Raw genomic sequence first — 14,472 nt, forward strand, 5'->3', positions numbered from 1 at the left:
AACCAGGGTCTGTAGTGATGACTCTAGCACTGAGATGCAGATAATTGGCTAAAAACAGTACATTGCAGTGATCTGGAGAAGACCAGTCCAAGCCATTCTGTTGTTTTTCTTAATGCAGATTGAACAACTTGAGGGTTAAGTGAGCTGCCTGTTTTCTTGCTAGATAAGATTGTCCAGACAGCTAGACTCTGACTGGGTTTTCCATCAAACCATGAAACAAAAGCAAAGCACTTCATTTAACCTTACATAAAAAAAAAAGAAAGCACATAAGTACATTGTGTGTGTGTGTGTGTGTGTGTGTGTGTGTGTGTGTGTGTGTGTGTGTGTGTGTGTGTGTGTGTGTGTGTGTGTGTCCGTCCCTTTATGTGCAAGTGTGTCTACAGGCAAAAATCTCCATTCGCCATTAAATATTCATAAAACTTCTTCCAGAAGAAATCTCTTTGGTTCAAGCTTGCCAAACAAAACTGAACTGGAGTTTATGCCCATGTATGAATAAACCGACTTTAACATTGGGATGATTTTGCCCATAACGCCCTCTGAAGTCTGCAGGATCTGTAATTTAAGTCAACAGCGCAGGCCAGTTGTATTTTGGTCCGATCTATTTCGGAGAGTGGGATGTGTCCACATGCACTCCAACATCAACACAGAGAGATAATATACACAAAGTGACCTGACTCACTGCCAGGACTGTCAGGATTTCATCTGTATTATATAATGGTTATTGTTAGGTCCTTCTCCTCCAAATAGAGCTGATATCATATTTAGCCCTAGCGGGTGTGTTGATAGCAGTTGCTCGCTATTGGAATGTAAAGCGTCTCGCTCTGCGGCTTCACTTCCCCGTCAGACGGCTGGGTTAGCTCATAGGAAAACAGCACTGCTCTCCTATCAGATGGACAGCAGTGTGAAGAGAAAGAGGGTCAGATGTGGGCTTTATCTTTCCAAAACAAGAACATGCATGTAAGATGGCTTGCACAGGGGAGGATTCTTGCAAAACTACTTAAAAAGTGTGAGTGAGAGTGTGTGTGTGTGTGTGTGTGTGTGTGTGTGTGTGTGTGTGTGTGTGTGTGTGTGTGTGTGTGTGTGTGTGTGTGTGTGTGTGTGTGTGTGTGTGTGCGTGCGAGCAAGCGAGTATAAACTCCCCCCAACGTATGCAAACCAGCTACATTGACGGTTAGAACGCTTGACTCACAGTTCAGATAAACTCACACTGACAACCCTAGGGGATGCATCATAGCCATGTCATTCTGCTATAGTGAGGGTGTCAGCATGTATATCGTGAGGGTACTGTGATGGGGGTTGAGGGAGGATGTAGAGCTTGAGAGGGAGAGGGAGGGGGGAGCGTGTGTGGAGCGTGAGAGGGCTGGTTGACTGGTTGCCAAAGCACACATTGCTGCAGGTCTGGAGCTGGCTGCTGGCTCTGCCAGGACAGGACACAGTCTGTGGTTGAGATGTTGATCATGCCACTGCCACGGAGCCCACGGCACCAAGCAGCCCAACCCGGCCCAGGTGCTGCTTCTCTGACAACAACTAGGTGGAATGAAATGTCCGTGGCAGAACGCTATGCTGTCTGCCTCTCAGGTAACTCTGGGACAGATCTACCCCAGAACTAAGCACTAACATTAGTGTGTGTGTGTTTTGTTACAATTCTGTGTTACTTATGCATGCATAATCATGCATATGAAAGTGTATTTTTTATTAATGTTTTTTTGTGTAACCAAATCTTTATTAATTTAGTTGTTTTCATTCCCCCAACATGTCTCCATCCAAACTCCCACCCCATTCCCCTAACATGTCTCCATCCAACCTCCCACCCCATTCCCCCAACATGTCTCCATCCATCCCACCACCCACCTCCCACTCCATTCCCCCAACACGTCTCCATCCAACCACCCACCCCATCCCCACAATATGTCTCCATCCAACAACCCACAACATGTCTCCATCCAACCTCCCACCCCATCCCCACAACATGTCTCCTCCCTTTCATCTACACTGATTGAAGTGGATTTAACAAGTGACATCAATAAGGGATCATAGATTTCACCTAGATTCACCTGGTTAATTTATGTCATGGAAAGAGGATTTTCAAACGACTAAACAACTGTTAATTTAGAAACACTCAGTGTACAAAACATGATGTTCTCAAACCATTACTGTCCACGATATCGGTAAGGGTACGGATTACACATTTGGACAATTGGGGGGGTGCAAAAGTCCGCCCTCCAGATCGCAAGGCATTTTGAAATATTGGAACATGGGCATGCCATTTTGATTCCTAGTAAAAAATGTATATACTGTATACAGTATATATTTTGTTTGTACATTTGGGCTTTATAGATTATAAAAAAGAAAAAACACATACAAATAAACAGAGTCAAGTATATTTGTCCAGGCCTTAATTGTTTCTTGACTGGTACCATTCATTCTGACTGTCGATAATTATAAAGTTATACCTTCTAATAGTAACTGTATCCACTGGCGAATTGGGAGAGAGTGAGGTGATTGCCATCTAAGAGCCAACGTATTTCTCGTGGCAGTGCTGCCTGCCAGCAGTAATTGTCTCTGATGAATTTTGTAACTCTTTCCCAGAAGTGTTTAACTGCAGGGCACGCCCACATCATATGAAGAAAAAGTTCCTACCTGATTTAGGGAACACAGTGAACAGTTGGTAGTTGGGGCCAATTTAATCCTAAAACGTTTCCTTGGTGTAAATACAGTCTTTTCCACTTAAAAGGTTGTTCAGATTCTCTTAGATCTGTGGGCCATACTTTTATAATGGCTAGCTCAGAATATGAGCTTTCCAAAAGTGTAAAAATATATATACACTGCTCAAAAAAATAAAGGGAACACTAAAATAACACATCCTAGATCTGTATGAATGAAATATTCTTATTAAATACTTTTTTCTTTACATAGTTGAATGTGCTGACAACAAAATCACACAAAAATGATCAATGGAAATCAAATTTATCAACCCATGGAGGTCTGGATTTGGAGTCACACTCAAAATTAAAGTGGAAAACCACACTACAGGCTGATCCAACTTTGATGTAATGTCCTTAAAACAAGTCTAAATTAGGTGAGGCTCAGTAGTGTGTGTGGCCTCCACGTGCCTGTATGACCTCCCTACAACGCCTGGGCATGCTCCTGATGAGCTGGCGGACGGTCTCCTGAGGGATCTCCTCCCAGACCTGGACTAAAGCATCCGCCAACTCCTAGACAGTCTGTGGTGCAATGTGGCGTTGGTGGATGGAGCGAGACATGATGTCCCAGATGTGCTCAATTGGATTCAGATCTGGGGAACGGGCGGGCCAGTCCATAGCATCAATGCCTTCCTCTTGCAGGAACTGCTGACACACTCCAGCCACATGAGGTCATTGTCTTGCATTAGGAGGAACCCAGGGCCAACCGCACCAGCATATGGTCTGACAAGGGGTCTGAGGATCTCATCTCGGTACCTAATGGCAGTCAGGCTACCTCTGGCGAGCACATGGAGGGCTGTGCGGCCCCCGAAAGAAATGCCACCCCACACCATGACTGACCCACTGCCAAACCGGTCATGCTGGAGGATGTTGCAGGCAGCAGAACGTTCTCCACGGCGTCTCCAGACTGTCACGTCTGTCACATGTGCTCAGTGTGAACCTGCTTTCATCTGTGAAGAGCACAGGGCGCCAGTGGCGAATTTGCCAATCTTGGTGTTCTCTGGCAAATGCCAAACGTCCTGCACGGTGTTGGGCTGTAAGCAGAACCCCCACCTGTGGACGTCGGGCCCTCATACCACCCCCATGGAGTCTGTTTCTGTTTGAGCAGACACATGCGCATTTGTGGCCTGCTGGAGGTCATTTTGCAGGGCTCTGGCAGTGCTCCTCCTGCTCCTCCTTGCACAAAGGCGTAGGTAGCGGTCCTGCTGCTGGGTTGTTGCCCTCCTACGGCCTCCTCCACGTCTCCTGATGTACTGGCCTGTCTCCTGGTAGCGCCTTCATGCTCTGGACACTACGCTGACAGACACAGCAAACCTTCTTGCCACAGCTCGCATTGATGTGCCATCCTGGATGAGCTGCACTACCTGAGCCACATGTGTGGGTTGTAGACTCCGTCTCATGCTACCAATAGAGTGAAAGCACTGCCAGCATTCAAAAGTGACCAAAACATCAGCCAGGGAGCATAGGAACTGAGAAGTGGTCTGGTCACCACCTGCAGAACCACTCCTTTATTGGGAGTGTCTTGCTAATTGCCTATAATTTCCACCTGTTGTCTATTCCATTTGCACAACAGCATGTGAAATTTATTGTCAATCAGTGTTGCTTCCTAAGTGGACAGTTTGATTTCACAGAAGTGTGATTGACTTGGAGTTACATTGTGTTATTTAAGTGTTCCCTATATTTTTTTGAGCAGTGTATTATAGAGATCAGTCCTTCAGGAACCCAGATTATTTATTTATAAATCCCATCATTGGATTGTTTGGTAGTTTGGTTTCCCAAGCGGATAGGCCAGAATAGCTGGCTTAAGTTGTAAATGTAGTAAAAAAGGAGTTGCCTGGTAATGTTTACGTATCTTTCAAATCTGTGAATCAAAGGTCTGTGAGAGCTAGAAATCTTGCTTGTTTGTAGGTGACCAAATATTTCTTTTCCATCATAATTTGCAAATAAATTCATTAAAAATCCTACAATGTGATTTTCTGGATTTTTTTCTTCTCATTTTGTCTGTCATAGTTGAAGTGTACCTATGATGAAAATTACAGGCCTCTCTCATCTTTTTAAGTGGGAGAACTTGCACAATTGGTGGCTGACTAAATACTTTTTTGCCCTACTGTAAGTATTCCCACCCCAAAGTCAATATATGTTAGAATCACCTTTGGCAGTGATTACAGCTGTGAGTCTTTCTTGGTAGGCCTCTAAGAGCTTTGCACAAATGGATTTTACAATATTTGCCCATTATTATTTTTAGAATTCTGTAAGCTCTGTCAAATTGGATGTTGATCACTGCTAGACAGCCATTTTCAAGTATTGTCATAGATTTTCAAGCCGATTTAAGCCAAAACTGTAACTAGACCACTCAGAAACATTTAATATCATCTTGGTAAGCAACTTCAGTGTAAATTTGGCCTTGTGTTTTAGGTTACTTTCCTGCTGAAAGGTGAATTTGTCTCCCATTGTCTGTTGGAAAGCAGACTAAACCAGGTTTTCCTCTAGGATTTTTCCTGTGATTAGCTCTATTGCGTATATTTTTATCATAAAAAAACAACAACTCTCTAATCCTTGCTGATGATAAGCATACCCATAACATGATGCAGTCACCACCATGCTTGAAAATATGAAGAGTGGTACTCAAAGAATGCCACTGTGGATGAGATCAAAGCATGGACGTATCAAAGTATGCCACTGTGGATGAGATCAAAGCATGGACGTATCAAAGTATGCCACTGTGGATGAGATCAAAGCATGGACGTATCAAAGTATGCCACTGTGGATGAGATCAAAGCATGGACGTGTCAAAGTATGCCACTGTGGATGAGATCAAAGCACGGACGTATCAAAGTATGCCACTGTGGATGAGATCAAAGCATGGACGTGTCAAAGTATGCCACTGTGGATGAGATCAAAGCATGGACATATCAAAGTATGCCACTGTGGATGAGATCAAAGCATGGACATATCAAAGTATGCCACTGTGGATGAGATCAAAGCATATCCACAGGTGTGTGTGTTTTGTTGAGGTGCCCACGTTTCCATGGTTTGTCAGAGCTCCTGTCTGTACATCACCAGAGATGAGAAAACAAACGCAAAATAGGTAAGGACATGAGATGTCGTTTTCCATCGTGAGGACAGACTGTATTGTGTTGGATTTGCCACAAACATAACACTTTGTATTCAGGACATAAAGGTTTTTCCAGTTTTTGCAGTTTTACTTTAGTGCCTTTAAGCAAACAGGATACATTTTTTTTTCAATAGTTTTATTCCGTACTGGGGTTTCTTCTTTTCACTCTTCTTCTTTTCATTCTTCTTTTCACACTTCTTTTCACTCTGTCATTCACTCTGTATTATGGAGTAACTACAATGATGTGAGTTAGGAAGGACACCTGTATCTTTGTAGTGACTGGGTGTATTGATACACCATGAAAAGTGTAATTAATAACTTCACCATGCTCAAAGATATATTCAATGTCTGCTTTTTAAAATGTTTACTCATCTACCAATAGGTTCCCTTATTTGCGTGGCATTGGAAAACCTCTCTGGTCTTTGTGGTTGAATCTTTGTTCGAAATTCACTGCTTGACTGAGGGACCTTACAGATAATTGTAATTGTATGTGATGAGGTAGTCGTTTAAAAATAATGTTAAACACTGTTATTGCACACAGACCAGAGAGTCCATGCAACTTATTATATGACTTGTTAAGCACATTTTTACTCCTGAACTTATTTAGGATTGCCTTAACAAAAGGTTTGAATACTTATTGACTAAAGACATTACAGCTTTTCATTTTTAATTCATTTGTAAAAATGTTTAAATACATAATTCCACTTTGACATTATGGGGTATTGTGTGTAGGCAAGTGACACACAATCTGAAATGAATCCATTTTAAAATCAGGCTGTAACACAGCAAAATGTGGAGAAAAAAAATCAAGGGGTGTGAATACTTTGATGGCCATTTTAAATATTCCTAAATACATAAAATGGGAAACAATTGGGATTTGTGCATGAATGTGTGTCTGCTCCTATTACTACAAATGCATAGTGTGTGTATATGGTTTATGACTGTTTGTCCCTGCAATAGCCCTGTGCCTGTAATGGCCTCGCGAGTGCAGGTACAACGTACAGTAACAGGTTTCTGTGGTACAACAGAAATAGAGAGCTAATAGAGAGCTTTTAGGCCCATTTACCAGATCCATTATCAATTCACAACTAATGTGATGTTGCCCCTGACCTCTAGTATCACAATGACCCTGCTACTCAGAGAGAGAGAGAGAGAGAGAGAGAGAGAGAAGAGGAGAGGAGAGAGAAAAAGAGGGAGGGAGAGTGCGAGTGAGATAATGTAATAGTTTGTGTTAAGTAGATCAGTGAGAACATGCACAGGCAGTGTGACAGGAAGTGACCGATGTAGACTTTCTGGAACATTCTTAATGAGGTCTAATAGAGCAGTAGGAACCTGGGAGGCGATGCTGAGTACCTGGGTAGGCAGGGGGAACTCAGCGAGATGTGCATAATAGGTGACGTGCAGAGGTGCATCTAACCTAACAGCTAACCACCAATTAGTGTGCCAGAAATAGAGGAGCAGGAGAGACAAAGAAGGAGAAATAACCAATAAAATAATCTGCCCTGTTGCTACACGCTGACTGGAAGCTTTAAAGGCATAGATACATACGCACACACACTCTCTCAGCTCTAACTAGTGAATTATGGGCATAAACTGTCCTTCTGGAAAGAATGTGAGGAAGAACAAAAGACATTCCGGTCTATAACTTATTACTCATCACCAGCACCCAGCTCTTCTTTCAGAATCCACTCCACTAGAGAATATTGAATTAGAGTACACAGTTTGTGGGTCTCCCATCGCAGTGCTAGAGGCATCACTACAGACCCGGGATCAATAACTACAGACCCGGGCTGTATCACGACTGGCCGTGATCGGCGCACAATTGGCCCAGTGTCGTTCGGGATAGCGGAGGGTTTGGCCTGAGGTGCTTCACTTGGCTCATCACTCTCTAGCGACTCCTTGTGGCGGGCCAGGCGCCTGCAGGCTGACCTTGGTCTTCAGTTGAACGGTGTTTCCTCCGACACATTGGTGCGGCTGGCTTCTGGGTTAAGAAGTGCAGTTTGGCGGGTCATGTTTCGAAGGACACAAGACTCGACCTTCGCCTCCTGAGCCCATTGGGGAGTTGCAGCGAAGAGACAAGATCAAAACAGTAGTAAACAAAGAAGAAAAAAAAAGTAGTACACCGCTTGTCTCTTTAATAACCTCCCAAACACTGCCCCAGAGATCCAACCACAGAATAGAAGACTAATCATTCCAGATGTCTCACTGGAATGTGGAGAACAGACAGTGGAAACAACTATAAATAACTTGGGCTGGTTTTGTAACCTGAACGAAATTCTATTTTAGTGTGAGAAAAGAGGAGAGGGGGTGCTTTTGCTTCTTCAAAGGAAGAGAGACCGAAACACAGATTCCTGGGGATATGGAACCCTGGAGATGAGGAACCGTCAGAGCTTATATAAGTCTTTCCACTTAATCCCCTGTGGAATGCTGGCTGGGCACTGGGAGCTCCGGCCTGGCTCCTGCATCCCATTCCTGTCTTCAGGAATCCCACTGACAGAGTGTGCAGGAGGAAGAGTATACAGCATAGGAGTAGGGCAATACAATATGAGTAGGTGAGGGGTAAGGAAGTGGGCTTCTTCTAACACGTCATGAATATTAGTTCTCTCTGTAAAGCTAGGTGTTAGTCATGTCCCAGGAAACAACCTAGCATCCGGTCTACCCTGTCATCCCCATGGTAACAAGGTAATGTATGGTCCAGTGGACAGCGTCTCTTCATCAGCCAGACGCTATGTGTTGCTGCTCTACAGTCAGACCTGCTGAGACACAGAGGGATAGTAGTGGTGGGGTCTGAGGTCAGAATATAGAGTAAACTTAGCCAGTACACTGTGGTCACTCGAAGTCAGGGTTGGTCGGGGCTGTACGTGGGGCTGTTGGGCGGAGTGAGCAATGGCCAATGAGAGAAGAAGCCCGGTGAAGGAGTACATTAAGTATGGAGAGAGCAGTTCAAATGATACACGGTCAGATACGATGTCAAATCCCCCAAAAAATCAATCAATGTTTATTTGTCGTGTACACAGATTAGCAGATGTTAAAGCAGGTGCAGAGAAATGCTTACGCTCATAGCTCCAGCAGTGCAGTAAACGCCTAACAGTACAACACTAATACACTAATAGAATGTGTAGCAGTTTATATATACAAACGTCATCACAGAGCTATTTTTCTAAACCATTGGAAAATTGTTATGAACTGAAATACTGTTCATACATTATATTCTTTTGATTTAGAGTGTGATTTATTTATTTGTACATAGGAAAATAGCAGTTATGAATTGGGATGTTGTTACACTTGCATGTTTTGACAGGAATATTGTGACAGAGTTTTAGAATATCATGAATCCCAGTATTACCTCTATATGTACTAACCTTAATAAGCCATGGTTTGGGCAAACATTAAGTTATTATTTTACACATTTTCTTATTGGATTATTGTACTTGCGCAACTGCTCATTTGATGAAAATGTATTGGCACAGGAAACCCATGACACATAGCTAGCCCAATGACCCTGTCTCGCACACTTCTTCAGGGGTCAGAGTTCAGACGTAAGCTCTGAACGAACAAAACGGCCCATCAGTCCAGTTATAATGGCCTGACTGGTCTTAATGATTTCCCGAAGACAAAGAATTCCTGATGTTGGAATGGCCAGATTCCGGTTTTACACCCTAATCCTCTTCACTGTGATCTGAGGCACTTGACAGAGAACACAAGACCAGCTAAAGAGGCCAAGATCAGATCTCTCTCTCTCTCATCCTTCCAATAATTCCTGCACTCAGTGTTATGCAAGTCAGTTATGCAGGGCTGGATCTTATTCATAAAAAAATGGGCCAAAATTGTGGATCTATGAGTGTATTCGCTGTGTTTGAGTTAGAGATAGATACTGGCTGGCTAGTCCTCCTTTCCTTAGGTATTTTGGACATAGTCAAATCTGAGGCTGAGAGCTGTGAATGAGCTCATCCCTGTAGTCTACAGTGTTTCTACAGTACGGCAGGTCTGTACTGCTGAATCTCTCAGACTGACCGAGTCAAACTACAGACGGCCCCGAGAGACTGGTCTACACACTCTCTATACTCTCACAGCACCCTACGCTTCTCACCTCGTTCTGAGTGTCCAACGTGCGCATCAAAGTATGCCACTGTGGATGAGATCAAAGCATGGACGTGTCAAAGTATGCCACTGTGGATGAGATCAAAGCACGGACGTATCAAAGTATGCCACTGTGGATGAGATCAAAGCATGGACGTGTCAAAGTATGCCACTGTGGATGAGATCAAAGCATGGACATATCAAAGTATGCCACTGTGGATGAGATCAAAGCATGGACGTGTCAAAGTATGCCACTGTGGATGAGATCAAAGCATGGACGTGTCAAAGTATGCCACTGTGGATGAGATCAAAGCATGGACATATCAAAGTATGCCACTGTGGATGAGATCAAAGCATGGACATATCAAAGTATGCCACTGTGGATGAGATCAAAGCATATCCACAGGTGTGTGTGTTTTGTTGAGGTGCCCACGTTTCCATGGTTTGTCGGAGCTCCCGTCTGTACATCCCCAGAGATGAGAAAACAAACGCAAAATAGGTAAGGACATGAGATGTCGTTTTCCATCGTGAGGACAGACTGTACAGCACAGAGCTTTGTGTTTATAGCTAAGCATATAGGTCAGTGATCATCATCCTCAGATGTCCTGCACTCTCTAAAAAGCCATGAGGAGATCAAGCAGCAGGCAGGAGCAGGGGACAAGCCCACTCCGAGGTTTATGTGTGTGTGTGTGTGTGTGTGATTTAGGGAGTGAGAGTTATGAAGGGGAGAATGAGTGTAGATCTAAGCAGAAATAAAGGTCATTCAATCAGAATGGGCCTGCAAGTAGGCCACTGTGTGTGATGACTGTGGAGACAGTGGCTGGTAATCACAGGGTAATGATTTGCTCAATTTGCCACAGGCAGCTGTAATTTAACTGTCTGACTGAAAGGGTCTGGAAGTAATCAGGCCACTACCTTAGTTAATCTGTGGCGCCTCCTCACACGCACGCACTGGCTGTCAATGTTGACACTTAAGGACTGTTTTTGATTCTAACACCTGATCATACGCAGGCAAAACAAGAAAATACCAAGATTCTGTCATTCACAAGGTACTAAAGAACAAACTTGAGACCACTTCATAGACAAATACAGAATATCTGCTGCACAGAATGAGAATAATCTCTCTCACTCTCACAGTCTCTCTCACTCACTCACTCACTAGTCTGCATCAAACATCTCCTCCCCTGTCTTACACACACACAAACATTTTATGTTATCTTCAGCATCAGCTTTACTGCAACGCCCACAGCTTTAGAGTGAGGGATGCCTTTACCCAGTGAACGCAACTCATACACTACAGTCAGAGGTGTGCTCTTTGATCTGGTTTCCCTGTCACCTTCCCGTCATCTCTCCTTAGCAGGGGCAGCCCAACAACTTCCCACGCTGTCCTTCATCTCTACAATTATAGTGTGGTTATGCCTATATGTGTGTGTCTGAATGCGTGTGTATCATAAAAGCAGTGGTTATATATTTCTGATGAAGACACAAAGTACTACAGTTCTGCAACAGTATTTTGCTTGAAATATAAAACAAAGTAAGAGCGGCGGTTGTGTACTTTTTGACACTAAATGGATCCTTGTTTAATAATGTAATCCCCATCAGAAACCTTCAGGAGATAATGAAGCGCCATTATTTTAGCTGCATGGATAACTGGGTCTGTTAACCCTCTTCTTGTCTCATACATTTACCATAAATTACACAACCACAGCCCCCTCCCACACACACACGCCTTACTATACTTGTCAGGACTTTTTGGGGACCAACAACTGATTCCCATTGAAAAAACGACTTTTCCTAACCCCTAAACCTAACCCCCAAACCTAACCCCTAAACCTAACCCCCAAATAGACATGTATTTGAAACCACGTCTGAAAGAAAATGTATTTAAATGTTTTATTTTTTTATTTCACCTTTATTTAACCAGGTAGGCCAGTTGAGAACAAGTTCTCATTTGCAACTGCGACCTGGCCAAGATAAAGCAAAGCAGTTCGACACATACAACAACACAGAGTTACACATGGAGTAAAACAAACATACAGTCAATAATACAGTAGAAAAATTAGTCTATATACGATGTGAGCAAATGAGGTGAGTTAAGGGAGGTACATGTAAAGGCAAAAAAAAGGCCATGGTGGCAAAGTAAATACAATATAGCAAGTAAAACACTGGAATGGTTGATTTGCAGTGGAAGAATGTGCAGAGTAGAGATAGAAATGATGGGGTGCAAAGGAGCAAAATAAATAGATAAATACAGTAGGGTATAATTTATAATTATAAATTATAACAGTATAATTTAATTGAGGGTTGATATAAATTATAATAATAAAACATATTTGGTAGCCACCCAACCAGCCATAGTTCAGCTATTTTACAGTAATCTCCATCTTTCTAATTTTTTTATTTCATCTTTATTTAACGAGGTAGGCTAGTTGAGAACAAGTTCTCATTTACAACTGCGACCTGGCCAAGGTAAGGCAAAGCAGTGTGTCAAAAACAACGACAGAGTTACACATGGGATAAACAAACGTACAGTCAATAACACAATAGAAAAATCTGTATACAGTGTGTGCAAATGAAGTAAGGAGGTAAGGCAATAAATAGGCCAATAGTGGCGTGATTACAATTGATAAATTAACACTGGAGTGACAGATGTGCAGATGAGGATGTGAAGTATAAATACTGGTATAAATAGTGGTGTGCAAAAGAGCAGAAAATAAATCAATTAAATATGGGGATGAGGTAGGTAGTTGGATGGGCTAATTACAGATGGGCTGTGTACAGCTGTAGCGATCGGTAAGCTGCTTTGACAGCTGATGCTTAAAGTTAGTGAGGGAGATATAGGGAGTTTACTCTAGGGAGTTTTTCCTAGCCACCGTGCTTCTACACCTGCATTGCTTGCTGTTTGGGGTTTTAGGCTGGGTTTCTGTACAGCATTTTGAGATATCAGCTGATGTACGAAGGGCTATATAAATACATTTGATTTGATAAGTCTCCAACTTCAGTGATTTTTACAATTTGTTCCAGTCATTGGCAGCAGAGAACTGGAAGGAAAGGCGGCCAAAGTTGTGTTGGCTTTGGGGATGACCAGTGAAATATATGGATGTTGTTATAGTGACCAGTGAGCTGAGATAAGGCGGAGCTTTACCTAGCAAAGACTTATAGATGACCTGAAGCCAGTGGGTCTGGCAACGAATATGTATCGAGGACCAGCCAACAAGAGCATACAGGTCGCAATGGTGGGTAGTATATGGGGCTTTTGTGACATAACGGATGGCACTGTGAAAGACTGCATCCAATTTGCTGAATAGAGTGTTGGAGGTTATTTTGTAAATGACATCGCCGAAGTCAAGGATCGGCAGGATAGTCAGTTTTACGAGGGTATGTTTGGCAGCATGAGTGAAGGAGGCTTTGTTGCGAAATAGGAAGCCGATTCTAGATTTAATTTTGGGCTGGAGATCTCTGCCATATCAAATCATATGACACACATTGTAACTTGTGGTCATCTTGGTTTATATATGCATCCAATCTTCTTACTGTTTACCCTACCCTGTTCCCTCCCAAAGTTCCCTACAAGGCTATTGGCCTGGCTACATTCCTCTTTCTGATTGTAATCGGCACCCTTCTCCTAGCAAGATCCATATAGGTTGTATTTTCCTACTAGCACTGACTTTGCAGATAACTACTTTGAGGGAAAATGTACTTGCTACGACTGTGTTATGTGGTTGTCTCACCCAGCTATCTTAAGACAAAAGCACAAACTCTAAGTCGCGCTGGATAAGAGCGTCTGTTAAATGACTCAAATGTAAATGTAGTGGAATAACATGGAAATCGGGTCTAGACTTTATTTTCCTTATCATCATAAAATATACCACATAAAAGATATAAGGAGTCTTTTTTAACTATGTAGAATTGCAGGAAATGAGCTTCAAAACAACAACAAATTAGATGTCAAACCCACCATTAGTGTGGCTGGCCAAAGAGCTCAATTTTCGTGTCATCTGACCAAAGCACCGGTGGTTCCTATCCAAATGCTGTTTAGTAAAGTCCTGGCATTTACATTTGCTGGGGAACATGAAAATAGCTCTCTTTGGCCACGCACACCAGTGGAGGGTTTGGCGTTGAAATGAGAACGCATGAGCAGAAAATAACCCCCCATCTACTGTAAAATCTAGTGGTGGATCTTTGATGTTTTAGGGGTATTTTGCTCCCACTGGTCCTGGGGCCCTTGTTAAGGTCAATGTCATCATACACTTTACCCAGTATCAGGACATTTTAGCCAAAAACCTGGTTACCTCTGCCAGGAAGCTGAAACTTGCCTGCAAGTGGATCTTCCAGCAAGACAATAAACCCAACCACAAATCAAAATCCACAAAGAAATGGTTCATAGGCTACAAAATCAACATTATTCAATAGCCACCTCAGTCTCCAGACCAAATTATTTTGAGCATACAATATAGCTCAGTATTTTAATCATTTATTTTAGCTCATCTTTATCAATGGTGTGAATAATTTCAGACCCCACTGTATGCGTGTATCTACATGGATGCACAAGTGAGTTTGTGTCATGTGTTTTCA

The 14,472-nt window shown here is 42.8% G+C and overlaps 1 protein-coding gene across 1 annotated transcript in view; it reads right to left on the reverse strand.

The window, feature by feature from the left end:
- Positions 1–14,472, reverse strand: part of LOC139406697 (sec1 family domain containing 2) — a 158,149-nt gene that overhangs the window by 18,441 nt on the left and 125,236 nt on the right.

This window comes from Oncorhynchus clarkii, chromosome 4 (genome assembly GCF_045791955.1).
Source record: "Oncorhynchus clarkii lewisi isolate Uvic-CL-2024 chromosome 4, UVic_Ocla_1.0, whole genome shotgun sequence".
NCBI lineage: Eukaryota > Metazoa > Chordata > Actinopteri > Salmoniformes > Salmonidae > Oncorhynchus > Oncorhynchus clarkii.